We start from the raw sequence: 22,748 nt of genomic DNA on the forward strand, positions 1-22,748 counted from the left end.
GTTCCTGCCTGGTTGGATGGTAGACAGGCCAGGATATTAGGTAAACACAAATATGAACATTTTTTTCACCTTCTTGGCTTTAGCTACTTTTGAAATGATAGATATAATAAACAATTATATTTTGATAAAATACCTTCTATTCTGAACAATTAGGTCTGAAGTGTTCATCTCTCCACGAATCCTTGTAACTAAGATTAGTTTTGTTCCAGTAAAACAATCTATGCTGTCAGGGTAAGATATTCTGGTTGGTCTGTTCCTACATGGAAGAAGGGTAAAGGGTTAGAAAGACATTTGTACCACTGAGACCACATTTAGGAAATTTTAAGCTGCAGAAGTTTAGAAGAAGCTCTTAAGCAAGGCTTACTTTGAATTCATTAGCTCCACAAAGCTAACTCAGTTGATAAATAAGTACTTGAAAAGCCATTACCTTTGGACTTAGCTATAAAGGCTTCAAAATATGATCAAATTTAAAATGAAAACGACAAAATAATCATTGACAAAAAATTTCAAATGTGAGCAATCAACCAAACAATACACAGAAATTTAGAGAAATAAGATCAATAGCATTTTTAGTAACAATAAGGGTTCCTTGTTAGAAATAGGCAACCAAGGATATATGCCTGTATAAAGATTGCATCGTTAACTACTTAAATTAAGAGGATACTCCATGCTTCAGCAGCAGGTCTACACAAATGACAACAATACAGAGATTAACATGGCACTTGCACAATGATGGTATGAAAATTTGTGAAGTATTCCATATTTTTCATTGTTCAAATGCAAGAAATGAAAAACAGTTATTAAAAAGTAGATTACAAAAATACAAGTGTAACAAAACCTGTAATTCATAGAATTAAAGGTTAGTTTGACATCATTGTATTAAATCTTCACCTTCGAAAGGTCCTTACATAGCATAACATTTACAATACTTGAAATTAGATAACATTATCTTTTTATCCCAAAGAAATAAAATAATATAAGGACCTAGGTAAAAAGGAATCTTAAACCTTTTCTACATGGAATGTAATCTGAAAGGACACATTTATTAATGAACCTATATATTATAAAACAATGCAGACTTCAAAGTATTATATCTAGAAGACAATGAAATAGATTATGGACTTTATACAATCATAGATAGTTTTTTCAGACAAGCACCAGGAATATCTTTAATTTCTATACTATTCAACAGATAAGATAAAATTAAAAAAATCACAAACTCTGCAGAAATCATTATAGATGCATACAAACAACTCTTGAATACATTTTGACATCAAAGTCAGGCAATTCACGTGGAAGAATACCATGGAATCCATAAATTTTTAAATTAAGATATTGCTGTTGTTTTGTATTGTGAAAATATTTTGTAGGGCCACAAAGGATGGACTGGCACCTTTGAAATTTAAGAAACTTAACCAAACCATTACTACATAGGAGAACAATTTGTACAGCCTTCCACAACTTCAAAGAGGTAGTGATACATACTTATCCTTTTGGCAATATTAGATGAGGTTTCTTCCAAGTTGTTTTTCAGACCCGGTTTGATATCATGGTTCAACAGAAGGAGATACAGCATATCTTTGCTATTTCTATCCCCAGCAACAATATTCAAGGGGGTAAAGAGGCCTTTAGTTTGGGGATTGGTATCTGCATCATGATGAATTATGAAAGAATCCATTCTGGTATTATTCCACATATATGCACTGTGCTGGGGTGCCAAGCCATTCAGAATTCTTGCATGAATATCTGCCTTGAGCTACCAACTCATGGACAATGTCTAAATGTCCACTCTAGGCTTCCCGATGAAGAGGGGTGTATTTACCTCATTTGTAGTATACATATGAATGGCCTTTTTGGAAAGTAGTCTCGGCACTGTAGTAAGCCGATTAATTTCGGCATCCGAAAGAAGAAATTTGCATGGATTCTTCTCCATTATTTTCTTACAATTGATACCTTCCTCACGTTTTCATCTTGTTCCTTGTCTTCATCAGAATTGCCTAACCAGAGAATTTGAGTACCAGTGGGAATGAGGTATCCATGTATTTCCCCAATAGTTCACATTGGTTGAAATGGTCAGAAAAATCCGGTGAATTTTCTGCATATGTTTTTTCACCATGATTTATTTTCTCTTTTTCCATTTTTACTATTTTAAATCATTCTAACAGGAGAGTAGTGAATTGATAGAGAGCAGAGGAAATATTTTCCTCCGTATGCAAATGCACAGACTGAAAATGAAGACCAGTGGTGTCTTCATATGCAGCTTATTCTAGGAAGGAGAAAATAGGAAACAATGCCTTCTACATAAATGATTTGGGAAATACCAAGATATAGTGTAAGAGAAGTTACTATTCAATATATGAGCTTTAAGAGCTTTCTAATAGATCCATTATTTATTGGTTACCAACATTAGAAAAAAATGTACAATGCAGTAGTAAAATAGAAGTCCTTTGTATGACTACCTAAATCCTTGTTTTTTTAAAAACACTTGTTTTCATCTAAAAAAGTAGGCCTGGGCTGGGAAGGTGGCTCAGTGGTAGAGCACTGGCCTTGCATGCCAGAGGCCCTGGGTTCGAGTCCTCAGTACCACATAAGCAAAAAGAAAAAAAGCCGGAAGTGGCGCTGTGGCTCAAGTGGTCGAGCTCTAGCCTTGAGCTGAAGAGCTGAGGGAGAACGCCCAGGCCAGAGTTCAGGCTCCACGACCGGACCAAAAATAAACATAAAAAACTAGGCCTATCTATTGTCTTCAGGTGATTTTGATGATTGAAGATGCTTAATGAGAAGTCAAAATGTATTAGTAGTCCTTTGATATCAATTAAATTTCATTTTTCTTCTTGGAGAATATAATGATCAAAGCAATAGTTCAGAATCAGCAAGCAATAGTTCAGCATCATGCTTCCTGTGCAAGTGGGTCTCCAGTAAGTAATCCTCTGTACGATTTTCCACAAAGTTTTGTCACAGATACAATCTGCCTGCCTTCTCTAGTTGCTTTCCTTGCCTGGACCTTTTCTTTCATTGTGCAGGAAAATTGTGATTCAACTGATTTCAGTCAGATCGGTTCCTAGAATTATCAAGGATTTAGATTCTTTTTTAAAAAAATTAGTTGTAGGGCCTGAACTCTGGGCTTGGGCACCGTCCTTGAGCTCTTCAAATCAAGGCAAGCGCTCTACCACTTGAGCCACAGAACCACTTCTGTGGTTCTGTTTATGTGGTGCTGATTTGGGAAATGGCAGAGCAGAAAGTGAAATGATGCAACCAAAAATATAAAAGCAAAATAAATTAGGATAATTATGGAGCAACCATATTGTCTATGAGACTCATGAAAGAGAGAGAGGAAGAGAGATACAGATGTGCAATGACCTAGCTAGCCAAAAAATCCATGCTTCTGATCCATTTACAGAGCAAACAATTTTATTTTTTATTTGTTAAAAGAGATGGAAATAGAATTTATTATTTGCATTGAATATAATGTCTTCACTCTTACTCCATAACTCTCTTTATTCCTTCCCTTTGACTTCCCCTCACATCTTCCAAGTGATAGTTTCCTGGTATTCATTTTGTTGGATTAAAAGTTCAATTTTATAAGAAATTACACCTTTTAAATACTGCTCTGAAAAATGAAAATTTTGGTTAATACTGTTGTTTAACTTGCATAAAATTCTGACTTCCAAATATGCGACAGAACATGGGTCCTTTGTGTGTCTGGTTCTGATTTCGTTTAGTTAACATATTTTTAGATCTATCTCTTTCTTTGCAAATAATGTAACAATGCTCATAATAGATAGGTGCAATCCAATTGTGTATATATGACACAATTTCTCCAACCATCCCTCTGCCAAAAGGCATCTTGTCTGTTTGCATAACTTGGCTGTGGTGAATAGTGCAGTAATGAACAAGGTTGTGAAAGTGATTTTACTGTAACCTTTTGGAAGAATTCATCACTATCTTTCTGGGAGCAATCCTCTAGCGAGTTTTCTAGAATAAGCACATCCTTCCTTTCATCTCCATCACAACGTTTTGCAAGTCTTCAAAAACACACTCTCCCATACATGTCCCAATAAGCTAAAACCACACTATGCCCATATTCTTTCAATATATTTTTAATACTTACATAAATTTAGTGAGAACCTTCTATGTACTTTCCTAATGTGGGAATGAGAGACATAACAACAGAGTAAAAGTAAGAAATATACATTTTAATTAGCTATTATCATATTTAAAATCTTTTTCAGCTCTAACTCATAGCTTCACTTACTAATATTTTAATCTTTATTTGATTACTTCATCTATCCCCTAAATTATAACAGGTGAGTTAAATACAGACAAAAATTGTGGTTTGGTTTTGACACTCATGTGTGAAGATGCACAACATGGGCAAATAGATGGATTGGAATTAATAGCAATTATCCATTTTGTTAAAGTAGAGATGGTTTTTTTCCAAACTGATACATATTTCATTCAACAAAAAGAAACTTGTAACAATTCCCTTTGTTTTGCTCCTCATTAACTTTTGTTTCCATTTTATTTTATAATGAAGGATGATTTCATATATGTAGTGTAGATACAAAAATATGTTAAACTATTTCTATCCATATGTATTGATATATACATACATATATTACACAGGTTACAATGATAATTTATAACTTCTGTAACTATACAATTTACTAAATTATTAAAAACATCGATTTTTCATGCCTGGAATCCTGGTTACTCGGGAGGCTGAGATCTGATGAATATGGTTTAAAACCATCCTGGGCAGGAAAGCCCATGAGCCTCTTATCTCCAAACAACCAACAGAAAATAAGAATTGGAACTGTGGCTCAAGGTAATAGAGTGGTAGCCTTGAGAGAAAAATTTCAGGCTACATCACCCAGGCTCTTAGTTCAAGAACTACAATCTACCCAAAAAAATCTATTTAATTTACGCCTGTGTAAGTAGAGTATTTCCATCACCCAAATGCACACCCATGCCCATTTGCAAAGTAACTCTGTTTTGTCTGAAGTACCACTAAACATTATCACTAAAGTAGCATTGGAACATGGGTTCATTCTATCTCTCTAACGGATTTTTCTCCACTAAAATACTCAAGTGTTACAATTATTCCAATTATTTAAAATCATAGCTTTTTTCTTTAATACCCCTAAGATTACAGTTTGAATTCAGTGTCTTGTGCCCCCTAAATGGGTGTTCTTACCACTTTGTCATGTGCCTAGCCCTAAATTATCCTGATAATTTTTCAGATAGAAACTGGCTTCCTACTTGTGTATGATCTTGGCCTCAGTCCACTTTATGTTATTCTTCCTGGAATTTAGAATAACAAGTACATGGTATTCTGTACAGTTTTTTCTGTCTAGTCTGGGCTTTAGCCACTGTTCTCACATCAGTGCACTCCCATGTAGTCAGGATTTTCATAAGCTTGTCATAGCTGATTTTTAAAAAATCTTTGCATTTCCTGCAGGTTCCTGAGTAATGAATTAATTTGTGTTTTCTTGTCTTGTTTTCTTTCATTTGAATGTATGTGTTGAGTTGTTCCTCACTTTTCCTTTTGTTTCTTTCCCTGATGTTCTTACCTAAAGGCTGAGAACCCAATTCTTCTTTCTCAAGATAGTCAGGGTGAACATTATTTATTCCAAAGCAATTTCAGTAACATTTAAACACCTTCATATCTATAAATGGTATGCAAATGCTAAGCACTGAGAAGGGTGTTTTTACTTTCACGGTAGTCTTTGTCATACACAGATCATGAAATATATAAAGATAATATAACTACAGATGCATGCAAGGAGGAGAAAAACCTATTATTAATTGTTTGACAGAGGCTTCCCTTCTAGTGAAAGAAATACATTGCTTGATGGAGGATTTCACAAAATCATATTGCTAGGAACAACCTAAGCAATCATCTAATACTATAGACTTGAGAGTGATGAATTGACTTCCTGAACAATTTACTTTTGGGTCAAATAAAAGCAGGCTTCCAAAAAGAGTGTAGATTTTAGAGAAACATGATGAATTTTATGTAAATATGTCCTTAGCTGATTTTGTTAATTTGTGAGCTAATACAGGGAAATAAAGTACAGCAAAGGTAAAAAAAATAAAGAACTTCACATTGAAATACTCATTTGTGCGTGTGTGTGTGTTCATGCGCATGTGAGTATGCAAACACACACGTGCATGTGCTCATGCATGCATTCATCATTCTTGAGGCTTGATAGTGCCTGGGTACTATTCCTCAGCTTCTGTGCCCAAGGATAGTGGTCTACCACCTCAGTCACTTCTTTGTTTTGTTTTTTTTCTAAGATAATCGCTTGTATTTTCATGATTGGACTGGCTTTGAACAGTGGTCATGAGATTTCAGACTCCTGAGTAGCTAGTTAAGCTTATTCAGCCTCTGAGTACCTAGTTAAAATTCTGCCTGTCCTCTATGATTCACTGCTCTTTTATTCATTTCCTGAGGTAATCACAAGCCTAAGTCATATGTATATATATATATATTAATATATATATATGTATATATATATATATTAATGTATATATATATATATATATATATATATTTGCTTTAAAAATACTGTTACTGCTTGGCACCAGGGGCTCCTATCTGTACTCTTAACTACTCAGGAGGCTTGAGAACAGAACCCAGGCCAAAAGTTTAGTAGAATTCCTTCTCAATCTATAGCTGGGTGCATAGGATCATTTCCACCATCCTTCACTATCTAGTTACTACGATTGGAAGGACTGTGGATCCAGGCCAGTCAAGGTAGCAGGCTGGACAAATTGGTGTTCATCTCGGATGCCATTGATGATGAGAAGGCTAAAAGGACAGATCAGGTGCATGTTCTTGTGGAAAGGAAACCCCTATCCTAAAATTAACCACTGATATGACGCCGGCCTAGCAAGAAAAATATACCCCAAGTTGAAATACCCACAATTTCCCACAACCAAAATAAGTATATACATGAACATTCAAAAACTTAGTACAATCTGTTCTTTGCTCTAATATCAGCTTCATCTGACTTTCATATGATGTGACAGAACAGTTTCTTCATTAATCTTATGATAATTTAAAAAGACCTAAAAAATTCTTTCTCACTTATTAAGTGCAAATTAATGGCAAATTGCATCATTTCTTACATGTATGACTACCACTATAAATTCATCTTATGATTATTATTAATAGTAATATATTCTGATTTATTACTTTACTTTGTAACAGTTTTTAAACTTTTTGTTTTTCTGCTGAAGTTGAAGTATTTAAATAGTATCATCAAAGTATATTCCTTGGGTATTTAGGGCAGTTTTTTTTTTACAGATTTTAATCAATGGCTTCTAAGAATTCTTAATTGGTATATCATTTGGTTTATTTTTCATTTCAATTTAATTTTATTTTAATGGTAATGTACACAGGGGTTACAGTGACATAAATAAGGTAAAGTAATGAGTACATTGGAGAGGGAAGGAACATTGTTATCTCTTCCATCGATTTTTTTGTACACTCAAAAGAAGAACTACTGATGCTTTTGCTGTTGATATTGATCCATGGGTACTTTTGCTTTCTTTGTTAATGCATTTTTATTATAAAATCGATATACAGAGGGTTTACACTTAATTAAGTCAACTAAAGAATACACTTCATTTTATTTTCTAAATTTCAAATTTTGGGCTTAAATAATTTCTTTTGTTTCTTTAGGGTAATTCATTTTTTTCAGAGTTGTAGGATTAGTTAATTTATTTTTTCATGATGTTACACATGTAAATTATTCAGACACATGTATTTTGCTTTTATAATATTTAGCATGTGACTATTTAAAAATTGTTTTCTTAATTTTTACATGGCTATTGATTTTAAATAAATTTATTTTCTTATAGTTATAAACATATTTGTCCAGGTAACAAATCCTTACTGTATTTTCAAGAAGCACATACTTTATTAAGAAAGGCTTCATTACTTGGCCAATTTTTGGAAATATTTTTACTTGAATTAAAAAAAAAAAACGTTTGAGCTCGGCATTGTGATTTGTGGCATCCGTTTTCTAGCTATGGTGGGAAGTGTAAATAGGGTTTGTAATTTGAGAGATACTGAGAAACTCTGTGACCTTATTATAAAACTATTCAGAATGAAATGATTAGAGATATAGCCATCACTAGTGTTATATAGGGCACCTCGCTATCATATTCTAAATCTTGAGTTAAAACACCAGTAACATCAATCTTTTGTCAAAATAAAAGGACACGTTTCAAAATTTTTATTATTTAAGCTTATTTGCAAAGATTCTAATGTCTTTTCTTAATTTTCAATTTACTTAATCTATTAAAATCCAAGTATATTGTGATTATTTTATTTCTACTAAACTTTTAAATTGTAAGAGCAATATTAAGGTTTCATATATTAACATACTTTTACTATTTGTGATAATTTCCTGCGTTTAATATGATAATATCAATATTCCAAATGGGTGTATGTGGTGTGTATGTGTGTGTTTATGTGGTTTGTGTGTGTGTGTGCTTCGTGTGTACTTTGTAATGTTTGGGAGATCACATCATTGCTTCACATATGCTAGGCCAGTATTTTACCACTGGGCTATACTGCCTAGTTATAATCGAAATAGTGTTTAAATCATGACTTTGAAACTCTCATTCCTAGTATGTTTTTTCAAAATTATATATGATAAAATGTGATCCATATTCTATCCACGCTAGCAATTTTTATTGTTATTTAGAATATTCCCACTTTCAAGCCCCACGACCACAAAATAAAAAGAGAAAAGAATAGAATATTCCCACTGCCTTTCCACTTCCAAACTCTTTTGTTTTTTATTGATAAAGGTTTTATTTTGCTTCTTTTCTCTCTTCATTCTTTCTCCCTTTAGAGTTTAGCTATTCTTTCACTTATTTCTTTGGGAATTAATTATCATATTCCTATTAAATTTCCTTACATTGTAACAGGTATATACAATGCTTTATTTTCTATTTTATTTTTTTCCCATTTTTCACTGACTTTTGGTCCAAACTATTAGATGGTTTAAAAAGAAACTTGACTCAGGACACTTTACTTTTCTCCTCTTCTCTGAAGTCTTTCTGTTTTTTGAAACACAATAGCAATGACATATAGCTCCTATGTGGTCCATCATTCTTTCACCCTCACTCTCCTCTGTTGTACAGCTCAAGTTGTTATCATTCAGATTTATTATGCTACAGCATTATCTAAATCTTAAGTCATTCATAAATTTTATTTGTTTCTAGTATTCTCTAAAGACATTTCTCTATGTATAATATCTGGGGTCTTGTGTTTTTCCAACTTACAAAATATGAGTGACTATCAAACATCTAGATATCTCTGTAGAATATTGGTCCACCTCCTCAATAAACTCGTATGTAAATTCAAGAAATACAGGTCAGTCAGAACAATCTTGTAAAATGGTGTAGCTTCAGCCTTCATACTAGCTTTGAATCTTATTACCATGTTTAGTAGTGAAGATAAAATATTTCTACTATAACAGCAGATACATAGAAGAATGTAACAGATTTGTCAAAATAAATTCTTACTTTTATGACAGATTTTGAAAACTACCCTATGACTTTATGAAATAAAAATAAAATCTTAAATGGGTGTATTGACACTATTGTCTCTCGAGATTTAAAGAATGATCTTAGACTACTACCTCAATTCTTTTTTGTTTTGTTTTGTATTTTTGTCATTCAAGGAGCTTCAACTCTGGGCTTAAGCGCTGTCTGTGTGCTCTTCCGCTCAATGTGAGTGCCCTACCGCTTGAGTCATAGCACCAGATCTGGTTTTCTAGAGGTTTATTGGATATAATATTCTCATGGACGTTTCTGCCCGGGATGGCTTTAAACTGTGATCCTCAGATCTCAGACTCCTCAGTAGCTAGGGTTACAGATATGAGCCTCAGGCACCCATCCTACTTCCATCCTTATACAAACATTTAAAATAAAAAATGATTATCAAACTAAATGTGAGGTGTGAAAACCTATAAAACATAAATGTAAAATTTCATGACATTGCATCAGTAAGGGTTTCTAAAAATTTGACATGGAAAGCATTAGTGGCTAAAAAATTGTAAGTATAAACTGAATTATATCAAGTGATAGCTTTTCATAATTCAAAGGATACTATAACCGAAGTGAAAACATATCCAACAGATACAGGGAACATATTTGTTAATGCTACAATGATAATGCTACAATATTTCTGAATCTTAAGTATTTTTATATCTTCTAATTCTATATAAATTTTTACACGAATAAGATATTTCTTTGAAGAACATATATAAATTAATAGTCAATAGGAGGAGGATATGAAATAAGTTCCTCTTTAGTTTCTAAGAAAAAAGACAAAGAAAACTCACTAGTATGACCCTAATATAAAAAGATGACACAAAATATAGTAATGCATTTGTGGAGAAAATGATAAACTCTACATAGGAGAATGATTTGTATAATACTGCGATCATTTTAGCAAGCAAGATTGCAAGTCCTCAAACGGCCAAAGAGAATTGTATATGATCCAGCCATTACACTTCTATGTATGTATTAAAGAGAAGTAAAAAACTTGTTTGGACAGGGAATGTAGTTCATTGACAGTGCACTTGAATAATATGTGTGAGACCCTGGAAATAATCCCCAAAAACAAATTTGAAAAGACACACTATAGAGGATGTATGCTGTAAGTGAATTTTATATCTATGTTAATGTCTGTTCTAAAATTTACAGCATTTCTATTCGAAGAAATGCAAGTTTGTGAAAATTAGGCTCGGAAAACCTATTATTGTACAATCTACTTCCAAAGCACTAAAATGTATATAATAAAAGGAGATTATATATTGATGTGAATTTATGTCAGCAAAAAAAGAAAATTATTGTTAAAAACACTTCACACAAATTGCAGAATACCTAAAAAGATGTTTTCAGTGTTGGCTAAAAATTCTTTGTAAACTACAGCGTTTAAAAAAAAAGATGTGATTTCTGTGTATTTTGAGTTTGTTTGGTCGTTTTTTTTTGAGTTTATACAGAGATAACTCAATCAAAAAGTGTATGTGATACCTGTAACATCTAGGAATTATGCATCACTTATAAGTAATTGATAACCTTTTCTGGAAGAAATTTTTAGCAAATGACAGATGACCCAAATCTATGCATCTGCATTCTATGAAAGTCATATGTTACTTCCTCAATCCAATTGTATTCTCTACGTTGCTAGGAAAAAAATTATTCTTAAGGTAAGAGCCAATAGCAGTAAAAACAAACAAAATACATAATCATCTTAATTTATTTGTGAAAATAACAAATGAAATAAAACAATTCCACTTAAGAGACTCCAATATTAGTACCTATGAATATGTTCCTGAATACCAATATCCATTGAATTTTTGGATTTTAATTTCTACCAACATATAAAAACTAGAACAAGAAAACAAATATAGTCTTAGAGCAAACCAGCCTTGGACTAATTTTTTTAATTGTTTTGACATTACTAAAGAATTGATATCCTGGGAATGGATGTGAAGGGTAAACAAAGGAGGAAGCTGCAATGCTTGATAAGAAATGTACTCATTATCTTGCCCATGTAATTTTAACCCCTCTGTACAGTATGTTCACAATAAAAATAAAATTTTTAAAAAAGTGAGGAAAAGAAAAAAAAAAAGGAAAAAAAGAAAAGAAAAGAAAAAAAATCAAAAGAATTGATACCATTAAGAAAATGATGTTTTCCTATGGAAATCAATTTAAAATGTTTATTACTTATTATAGCTCAAATACCAAACAAGAGTATTTTTATACAATCATTACAAATATCATTTTATTACTATAGTAAAATAGGATAAAAGTCCAGTCCCAATATATTATCATTATTCTTAATTCCTAATCATTACCTAAATATCTTAAATTAAATAGTCTTGTCTTTAACATAAACGTAAATATTCTATAGTTTTTACTTAACATTTTCCAGGATCATGTATTCATGTTTCTAAGAAATGTTCACAGCAGTTAAAAGGTGCTTTTCTTGAAATTAATGTGATATATATATTATTGTTGTTGTTTGCAAGGACTGGGCATTATCCCTAAGCCTTTCTATGCTCAAAGCCAGCATTCTACAACTTGAGGCACAGAGGTAACTCCTGTTTTTAGTGGTTAAATGGAGATAAGAATCTAACAAGTACTTTTTTGCGAGGGGGGGGGTGTCCAGTCGTGGGGTCTGAACTCTGGCCTGGGCGCTGTCCCTCAGCTCTTCAGCTCAAGGCTAGAGCTCGACCACATGAGCCACAGCGCCACTTCCAGCTTTTTTTCTTTTTGCTTATGTGGTGCTGAGGAATCGAACCCAGGGCCTTATGCATGCAAGGCAAGCGCTCTACCACTAAGCCACCTTCCCAGGCCCCTAAAAAATACTTTCCTGTCTGGGCTAGTTTTGAACACAATTCTAAGATCTCATTACCCAGAATAGCTCAAATTATAGGCGTGAGTCACTGGCACTTGGTTTGATGTATTTTTTAAATTTTAATTATGTTTTAAGATTTTTGTTTCACTATAATGTACATCGTTCTACACATAAATTCAGATATATGTATATATTTCTGATGACAAATAATCTCTAAAATGTATGTCTTTCTTCATATAATATATATATATATATATATATATATATATATATTGCTGAAGACAGACTTCCTCTAAAACTTTTATGCTACTATTTTTGACCTTTTTCATTTCAAAGATATACAGTCTATTGTTCCAAAAGTTTCCTAGAATAAAATAACTAATATTTCAATAGAATGTAGAATCTATGACTTTCAAGGGAATTTTAGATATACACATGATATTGCAGTAACATTTACAGTATGTTATTTGAAATAATTCTGTTCACACTCTTAAATATTTGTGTGTAGTGGTGAGGAGAGAGGAAGTTAATTCCTACTGGTTAGGAATTTGCAATACTTCCAAAATCTATTCCATAATTTGTTATAAGCACATAGTCGATCTACCTGTTATGGTTTAGTTTCTTTGTTTCTTTATTTGTGCAAATTTTTAATATGGATGCATGCACAGTGGCAACATTAAAAATATTAATCCAGATTTTGTGGATATTTATATTTCTCTTGGGAAAACTAATGAGCTCCCAGAAAATGTCCATAAGGAGCCTTTCAATTCTAATATCATGGTTTGTCTTAAAATGCTGTAAATTCTACACACTCTAATGTGAAAACAGGGTCATATTATGGAACTTTTTTCCTCAGAGAGTGAGCACTACCCTATTGCTTAACATGGACAATATACCTTCATACATAGACTGGGCATGTCAAAGAAGAAGTAGTAGTTGAACAATTTTCTTAGCAGATTTTACAGATGAAATGGAAATAGAGCAACTATGAACTCAAAAGGAATGTGCAAAGAAGACAAGGGCACAAAGTAGAATGTGCCAAGAAATGCTGAAGTATATTTTCAAATAATGTGCTCAGGTGTGAGGGTGTGTTCAAAGTACAGATTCAGACAATGTACTTGGATATCTTGGGGGGGGGGAATTGATTTAACCTCTTCTGGGATAAATGTACAAGAACAAACCCATAACTCTGACTCTAATCAGCCATATCATCATCACCTAGGAATATTTTCCAAATGCAAAGTGAGAAAAAAAGGGCTCATCACAGTTAGTATTCAGGTTGAAGCAATGGCAATCACATAACTTTTCTTATAAGTCTTCCATTAAAGTAGGAAAAAGCCAAGTAATTATTTTGCCTGTACCTAAATTAAATGGGATGTATTCTATTGGTCTCTCTTTAACTTGAAAATTATAGATTATGTCTTTTTTACTCTATCTTGGGACAATGATCAGCTGTCAGTTATTTTCTTCTCGTCCCCTTCTTTTACCCTTCCACATAATTATTATTAAAGAGACATACTTAAGCTTGCATTTCTAAATTCTTCATAATTATCTGAACTACTTTATACTTCTGGCAGCCTCCTATATCTTTCTCAAGGGAAATATTTTTGACACTACCATTTTTATCCTCTATGATATTGGATATCTTCCTGCCTAATTCAGTGCAAGATGTACATGAGACTCATCCAGATTTCTCAAAACTCGTACCACCATAAAATCCTATCTTACTTAGAAATCATGCTTTTAGAATGTCTGGGGAAGTGGCATCTCTCATTTTTGAGTGACCCTAAGTGATACTTACATGCAGTCATGTTTATACCAATATGCCACTCAGCAGATGAAAGAATTGACAAAATGTGGTTTATGGATGCACGGTGCAATTCTATACTTCAAATTCATATGGAACTGGAAAGTCTTGGAAAAATCCCACGAAATAAAATAAACAAGACACAAAGAAACAGATTCCGTGTTTTCCTCATTCGTAATAAGTAGGAAATGTCTAGGATAGTCCTAGCAGTTGAGCAGAATTGCTCAATAACTATGTATGTATGACCATATAAGATGATGATGAGCAAAATGTACTCCTGGATATGGGAACAGAGTTTTCTGTTTGTGGTTGTTGTTTTTAATGTACTATGTGATTTCTTTTTTCTTTTGTGTTTTCCCTTTGGTTTATCCCTGTTATATTTGATTCAATATCCTGTGTATTGTATATACATTTATCTTAATTTGGCAAGGGAAGAGGAACAACAAAATGGCAAGACAAAGAACAAAGGGCAAACCAAATGCAATAGCAATACTCACAAAACAACATGTTGGAAATTTACATTACAACTTATGAGGGGTATTGGGCTGAAGGAAAACTGTGAGAAAAATGAGGGAGCGGGTAAAAAGTTACACATGTTATGTATTCACTACCTTATAATTACTGCAACCCCTTGTATATATCACCTTAACAATAAAATTAAATTAAAAATGAGCTATATAAAATATAATTTCATTGTATTGGTATAGTAAATATTATTCTATGTGTATTACCTTTCTAAGAAATGAACATTTTGGCTGCTAATTTGAATTAATTACCTCTTTATCAGAGGGTCATCAACTTGAATATTATCAAACTATATAATATTTTCAGAATATATTTGCAATTATTTTGAAAAGAAAAACATTGTTTTAGTATTGTCTCATACAAAAACAAAAATAGTTCAATTCTGTTGAAACTCCTAACTTTTAAAACGGAATAATTGTTAAGAGGACAGAGTATATGTGTTCTTCAACATTCCTATGACTACTAACTACTCATTTTCAAATTCTGAACATGCCACACTAGAGACATTCAAAAAAGTACCTGTTTGCATTTTATTTAATACTGCAATAAGTGCAGTTTTCAATGGGGAGTTACATATTTAAATTCAACAGGAAAAATAGCCACAGTCTGGTAGAAGGTAAAACTATGAAGTATCTATATTAATTCCTCAAGAGTTCATCAAAGTAAGCCATTATTTCTTTTACCATCGATCCCAAGTTTTATGCCATAAAGTCATCCTAGCCCAACAATTTCCAACTTGTAATGTGCACCTTAAAATTCCTTAAATTTACAACATGGCAAGCATATAACTATTGTGAAAAATACTACACTTCTGCTAATGTGATGCCCTTCGTATTGTGGAAAGAACACTACACTAAACTTTGCTGCATCATTTTCCACCCAGTGTTATCCTTGAGATCAGAACACTTGCAAATATTATTTATAGTTATATATTTTATCTATCATAGATATTCAGGAGATCTGAATGTCTGAATATTAAGATCTGAAGACTCTGGTTCAAATCCCACCCAGGAAGGACGGTTCCTTAGATTCTTACCTCCAATAAACTGCTCACGAAAAGCCTGACACAAGTGGCAGTGAGGTTCAAGTGGTAGAGCAGTAGCCTTGAGCAGAAACAGGGTCAGGGACAGTGCCCAGGCCTAGAAGTTAAGATGTCACAAAATTACTCTCTTCATAACATGTTACACCAAAGTCTCAAAAAGTTGCTCTTTTGGTAAATTTATAAATTAATAGCATCAATTTGTTGTCAACTTTATCTAGATTATTCACATTATCATGTTACTTATGAACTGTTGAAATTAACTCTTAACTAAGTTCTAATTATACCTTACTTGAAAGAATATTTTAGGCAAATGGAAAGCCAGAATCATTTGTGAATTTGTAAATTAAATCTTCTACTTAAAAACAATTTCATAGTAACCTATAGAATATTAAATTACAAGCAAAAATATTTATTTTAAATCTAAATTCTTATTTAGCCAGGTCTACAAAGCCCTACAGTAAATGAACTTTCCTATTTCTCTAGGCTTAAGCTTTTGTCATCCTTCATCATTTGTTTGCAATCTAACAGAATGATGGTTTCTTTTTCAAATTCTTGGTTGGGAATCATGAGCTCTTTTGCATCTAGTAATGTTCTGTAATGAAGATATTTAAACACAACTGAGGATTATATATGAGTTGCATTTCAATAGGAAACTTGACTTCTCAAAATATATTGAGAAAATTAGCCCAAACTTCCAACTCTGTATTCCTTTCTGGCTTATTTTTTATTCCTTTCTTGGTTTGTTTTATTGAGACAAAATTATACTACCTATTCCACTGAAAGTATCACTATGTCATTCCACTCTCTAATCACCTGTCTTAGTCTGAGTGCTAGAATTCCTGGCTTGTATCACATTGTCCTACAATAGTTTTTTGATTTATTTAATCTACATACAGACTAGCAATTCTGAACTTCTCCAATAATATTTTCCACTGGAGTGATGGCTCAGACTGTTTATGTACTATTTTCAAAGATGTTCTAGCATTTGACACAGGATATGAACATTTTCAGATGCACCTGAAGGGGTCTCTGATTCATTCCTCCCTGGATCCAATCCCTTTATTAATGATGACTTGACTTTCTTACTATCTCTTTTCCCACCTATGTAATATTCTCAAGCTTTTGGGGGAAATTTCACTTGAGGACTTTCTAATATTAAAAATTATCACTTGATTTTATTTTTACTCAGGACATATTTTCTAACTTTTCTACAGAATCTGAGAGTTGTTCCATATGTGTGTTTGAACATATAAGTGCATCTGTGTGTATGTGAGTATTTGTATGTATATATGTATGCAAAAACTTCAAGCTCTTCTTCAGCAATCTTGCTCATAACTAGTATTCCATCACTTGACACATTATTCTAATGCTACTTTTGGCTGGTTAATTATAGCGTCTCAAAGACTGTTTTGCCCAAGCTAGATGCAAACTGAACTTCCCAGACTCCTTTACATTCTTAAGTTTTATTTCTCCAGGAGTATCAACTTTTGAACTACAATCATTTTTGTGAGTGTAAAATCTAAGCTGTTTTCCAGATTTTTAACTCGAGTTCATATAAAGATAGATGAACATACACGTTACATATGCTGAGTATACACTGTTAGAAATGTGATCCTAAGCAGGGTTCAAGTGGTTCACACCTATAATCCTAGCTAATTAGGAGGCTGATATCTGAGTATTGCAGTTCAAATCCAGCATGAGTAGGAAAGTTTCTGAGGCATTTATCTCTAATTAACCACCAAAAAACTGGAAGTGGTGTGGGGCTCAAAGGTAGAGAAAAAGTTTTGAGCTGAAGAATAGAGGGACAGTGTCCAGACCCAGAGTTCAGGCCCCACTACCATCAAAAAAAGAAAAAAAAAGAAAAGAAAAAGAAATGTAACCTTAGCCACTAGTTCATTGCTAGTATAATTCCTGCTCTCTCGACATGGCCTTTTTTCCAGTTAAATCCATGGTCTTATATATGAATTGCTTGGAACCAGAATTATTCTTCCATTCTACTTTTTACAAATTAGAATGATTAGCTATCATGATTTAGAGCTAGTAAAAGAAAGAGACTGGTCTCATCCTTCATGTTCCACTTAGTAGTAATGCTTTCTCTATGTCACTCCCATAGATCTACATACTGGCCTTGGCTTTATTATTTCAAAGTTGTCTTATTTGCAGAGTCTTCTATAGAGTATTGAAACATTATACTTAAATACAGAACTTCTCTTTCTCCTATTCCTATTGATTCTCCTTCTGTTAACTTACGTACACTTGGGTAATAATGCACAACACAAATACTGACAAAAAATGTTTCTGAGAACCTTCTTCCCACTTAAAATAGGTCTTAATTTACAGAGCACTTGGGAAATTTGAACTTAATGTACTCCAGGATAATGTTTTTCTTTTTCATGTTTTTTATTGTGAAAATGGTGGACAGAAAGGTTAGAGTTACATAAGTAAGTTAATGACTACATTATCTAACGAGCATTGTTACCTCCTCTTTTGTCTTTCCCCTGCCATGCCTTTTCTCCCCACCACCCCAACTCTCCCCTCCTATCCCCAAGTTGTAAAGTTCGTTTTCAACATAGTGTTTTGTTCATCTCATTGTTACAACAGGTCATACTGTATCCTTGTTTCACCATTTTATTTCCTTTCCCCTCCCCACATTAGAAAAATGTATGTGCAAGGTCACCGATATCAAACAGTGGAAACGGGTTATACCATGGAGGAAGAAAATAGAAGAAAAACAAAAACACCACATAATATATGTTAGATACATTAAAAACAATAATAAGAAAGAAAAAACCAAGTTGTGTCCCTATTTTGGGGCACATTTCACTTAACATAGTCTTATATGGCCATATGTACATGGATAATGTTTTATAAGCCATGTAAATTCCATATATTCTCATTACTAAGTTGTCTCTGAAACACGTGTTACCTCATGCCCAAAGATGTCTTTGTGCTATTTCAATGAAGCCAGAAAATATTCACTTTGCCTGGAGCAGCACCGTAGATTGTTACTGAAGTAATTGGAAGGAACTTTTACAGGAAGTAGAAACTGAATCCAGGAGAGAAATTGAACATAGAGAAATGACAAAGTTCAAGTTAATTTGTGCTGTCCTTTTACTGTACAAGAAAATAATCCAAGGCTTGAAGGAAACTCTGTCCCTGACTTTTTCGAGTGTGCTCTTTACTCATAAAACTTTTTGTAGACTTCTTGTTGAGAGTATTACAAAAGGAAACAATATGCCATTTGAAGGCCAGCATAGAAAAAATGGAAATAACATTGTTGTACAATGTTCTACTGCAAAGAAACAAAGACACGGAGGTTTTATGCATGTCTTATGCATGGATATTTAACTCCTGAGATGTTTCTCTTGTTGTAAAAGTCAGATATCCATTCCTTTATTCTGGTCTTGAGTCGCCATATCAATAAGGATTCCAAAAAGCAGGATCCAGTGAGTATGATCAGCAAAAAGAGCCTCTTTTCAAACCAGTGCTTTAAGGATGGTCCCAAAGAAATATGTGCGGTTTTTTTGTTTGCTTGTTTGTTTCTTTAGTTTGTGCTGCTTCTGGGGCTTGAACTCAGAGCCTGGACCCTGTCCCTGAGCAATTGTCTTTCCTGCCCTCCTGCCCCCAAAGCTAGTACACTACTGCGTGAGTCAAAACTCCACTTCTGGATTTTTTGGTGTTTAATTAGAGATAAGAATTTGACAGATTCTCCGCCTGGGTTGGCTTTAAACTGAGATAGTAAGAAAGCTAAGAGACATCAACTTTATGGACTTCTCTTTTGAACCAAGAAATATTAGATGAAGGTTATTATAATGGTAATATTTGACAATTTTTAAAAGAAGCGAATACATCCAGCAAAGAAGCCATAACTTAAATAATTCAGCAAAAGTAGGTGCACTGAATCATATTGGAAAAATTTTTCTGCTTGGGAAGATTACTATTCACTTCGTAGTTCCTTTTGGGGAAACTTAAAGTACATTTGACATTTTTTGTTGGTCGTGGGTCTTGAACTCTGATCCTGGGCACTGTTCCTCATCTCTTGAGCTCAAATTGAGTGCTCTACCAGTTTAGATACAGCACCACTTCCTGGTTTCTGATGGCTAATTGAAGATAAGTGTCTCATGTACTTTCCTGACCAGGCTAGCTTTGAACCACAACCCTCTGGTCTCAACATCTTGAGTAGCTAGGATGACAGGTGTGAGCCACCAGCACCCGGCTCATATTTGTATTTATGTGCACTTAATGACATGTAGACAAATAATGGAAATTTGAATCAAATGATGACATTTCAGCTTTTCAGAAAATTTGAGGTAGCAATAAATATGTCCTCTTTTTCCATTTTGTTACATTAATGACTCATGAGCTATTGGACTCTTACTTTAGCATCTTCTGATGTCTGCGACGGTGGACTTAGTATAAATAATTGTCAGTAGAGAAATATAGAAAGACAGATTTTTAGAAAGCAATGGAGATCAGATACGAAAGAACAACATAGAATGGCATTCAATTTATCACACAGAGATTAAGAATTAGCCTAAGTGATATAGAATGCTAAAGATAATGAGGAATAAGCTTAGTTCATAACTAGTTCTTCAATAATCAAATATGGTTCCCTAGAAGAGTTTCTGATATAATTTAGTTATTATTATTGTAAGGTCCGCTCCTGGATGGCTAGCAGACTCCACCCTCCTCTCAGCAAAGTCTCCACCCAGTACCTGTGTTACCTAGGCAACTAGGACACCTGGAAGAGGTCACATCTGCATCCGCTGAGGTCAATCTGAATTTGATGTGGCCACATCTTTCTGTGCCCATACCCTAGATAAGGCCTAGCACAGCCACAGACGCCCTGTCTCTGCTCTTTTCTAGCTCTTTCTCAGCTCTTTCCTTCTCTTCTCTTTCCCAGCTCTCTTCTCTTTCCTAGCTCTCCCTTTCCCACCTCTTTCCCAGATGCTCTCTTTTCTAGCTCTTTTCTCTTTCCCAGCTCTCTCTTTCCCAGCTCTTTCTCTTTCCCAGATCTCCCAGCAATCTTTCCCAGGCCTTTCCCCACCACGTGGAGGACCAAGATGGCCTGGTGCCAGCCGGAACGAAGAATAAACCTACTCCTTACCTGAATACCACGTGCATGGTGCTGTTCTTACTCGGCTACCTCTTTTTAAAAAAATAAAAATAAAAAAAACTAACAATTCTCATTTATTTCTTCCATCTGGATATATTCCTTCACTTCTATCACAACTATTAATTAGCTGGTGCCTTTTTGGTGCCATACTGACCAAAAAGATTTCCAATTCTCACTTAGACGACCCCTCTCATTGTGATTAGCAGTGACCAGTCAAAAGCCTGGCATGTTTGAATTTCCAGGATGAATCTTCACCTGATATCTAAGCATATTCCTGACATTAATTGCCGTTACTTACTAACAAAATGTTTTTGTTTTCTCAACACAGCCTTCTAATATATGTAAAATACATGAATTAAGAACTATTGTTAAGTCATTATTGGAAGGACCAATTATATATTCAAATATAGGTTCTTTATTTGGCATTTACTAGCTAAAGAAGTTTTTGCCAGTCCTGGGGCTTGAACTCAGAGCTAGGGAACTCTTCCTGAGATTTTTTTTTTTAGCTTCAGGCTTGCACTCTACCACTTGAGGCACAGCACCACTTTCTTTTCTGTTTATGTGGTACTGAAAAATTGAACCAGGATTTCTTGCATTCTAAGCAATCACTGTACCATAAAGCCACATTCCCAGAGCCCTAAATGACTTTCTAAATATGGCATTACTTTTTCATTCCATTACTATGTATTATAATTTAGGCTAGGTCGTAGAAAAGGAAGTGGAAAACAATACTAAGTCCAGTAAGGCTAACATTCCTATCACATCCCTAAAGAAGTACAGTGTTAAGACCTGCAGGACTCATAGGGATGTTGCTTGTTGCATTATTATATAAAAACACATAAAAAGTAATCCCCGACATCCATAACATTCTATTTCCACTTTCAAGTTCAAGAGCCAAAAATCTAAGCTTTTTTATTGATTGGGTGTATTTCCTAGGAAGGAAGAAGGAGAATGTAAAAGGTGATGTTGGAAAAATATGTATATTGGCTCCCAGTCCACATTTTTTGCACTTTTAAAAAGTGCTACTGATGAACTCCACATCTACTTTAATATGCTGTCTGCACAAAATGCAGATAAACGAAGACATTTATTCTGTCGGATAGTCACATATATTAACAAAATCCAGTTCTGGAAAAAAAGTTACCAGTATAAATTATTGTCTATAAAATGGTTTCATGTCCTAGCAGAAGGAAATGTAGTATTGAAATGATTAGTCCAGCTTTCTTTGAGATTTTATGCTGTCTCAGTGTTCAGATGTTCTCTAATTCCAGTAACATGGAAGCATAAAAGACATGATTTGAACATCTCAGCGTATAACCCAGCAACAAATAATGCTTCTAAATGTAAACAAGCATGATACTAAGTGTAACCAAGACTACTTGCATTGCTATAGCTGATAAAGAAGAATGATCTTGGGGAATAGTCAAACAATCTTGAACTTTTTCATACCTTTCCTCTTCTCCAACACAAGAAGTCCTAGTCTAGATATGTAAAATTTCAATAAAGGATTTTTATATATTTTTTATCGTTCACACTAAAGCAAATACACTTTTCCTCTTTGCAAGCCTGACTTTGAACGAGTCAGACCCTCACCATTATTTTATAGACAAACGTTTACTGCTTTGGCTTAGGTGTTTTCTTGCCTTTGGGTGTTGCTCTCTATTATTTTGGCAACTACATAGAAAAAAAAGATAAATCCATTTTATTTATGTTGGATTGTTCATTCTGTTCCCTTCTTCACTGTTAATTGAAGTTTAATTATTGCTCTTTAAATGATAACAAAAATGTGATACTTTCACGTATATTCTCATTGAAACCAGTGAATACAGGAGTGTCGGCGATTGTTTTATAATTGTTTCAAATATTTTCC

General features: G+C 33.7%; 1 pseudogene; it reads left to right on the top strand.

Annotated features, from left to right (window-relative positions):
- The first annotated feature begins 667 nt into the window (after positions 1-667).
- LOC122100957 lies at positions 668-767 on the top strand (annotated as a pseudogene).
- The last annotated feature ends 21,981 nt before the right edge of the window (positions 768-22,748 follow it).

This window comes from Dipodomys spectabilis, unplaced genomic scaffold, assembly GCF_019054845.1.
Source record: "Dipodomys spectabilis isolate Male_0828 unplaced genomic scaffold, ASM1905484v1 ptg000612l, whole genome shotgun sequence".
NCBI classification, from domain to species: Eukaryota; Metazoa; Chordata; class Mammalia; order Rodentia; family Heteromyidae; genus Dipodomys; species Dipodomys spectabilis.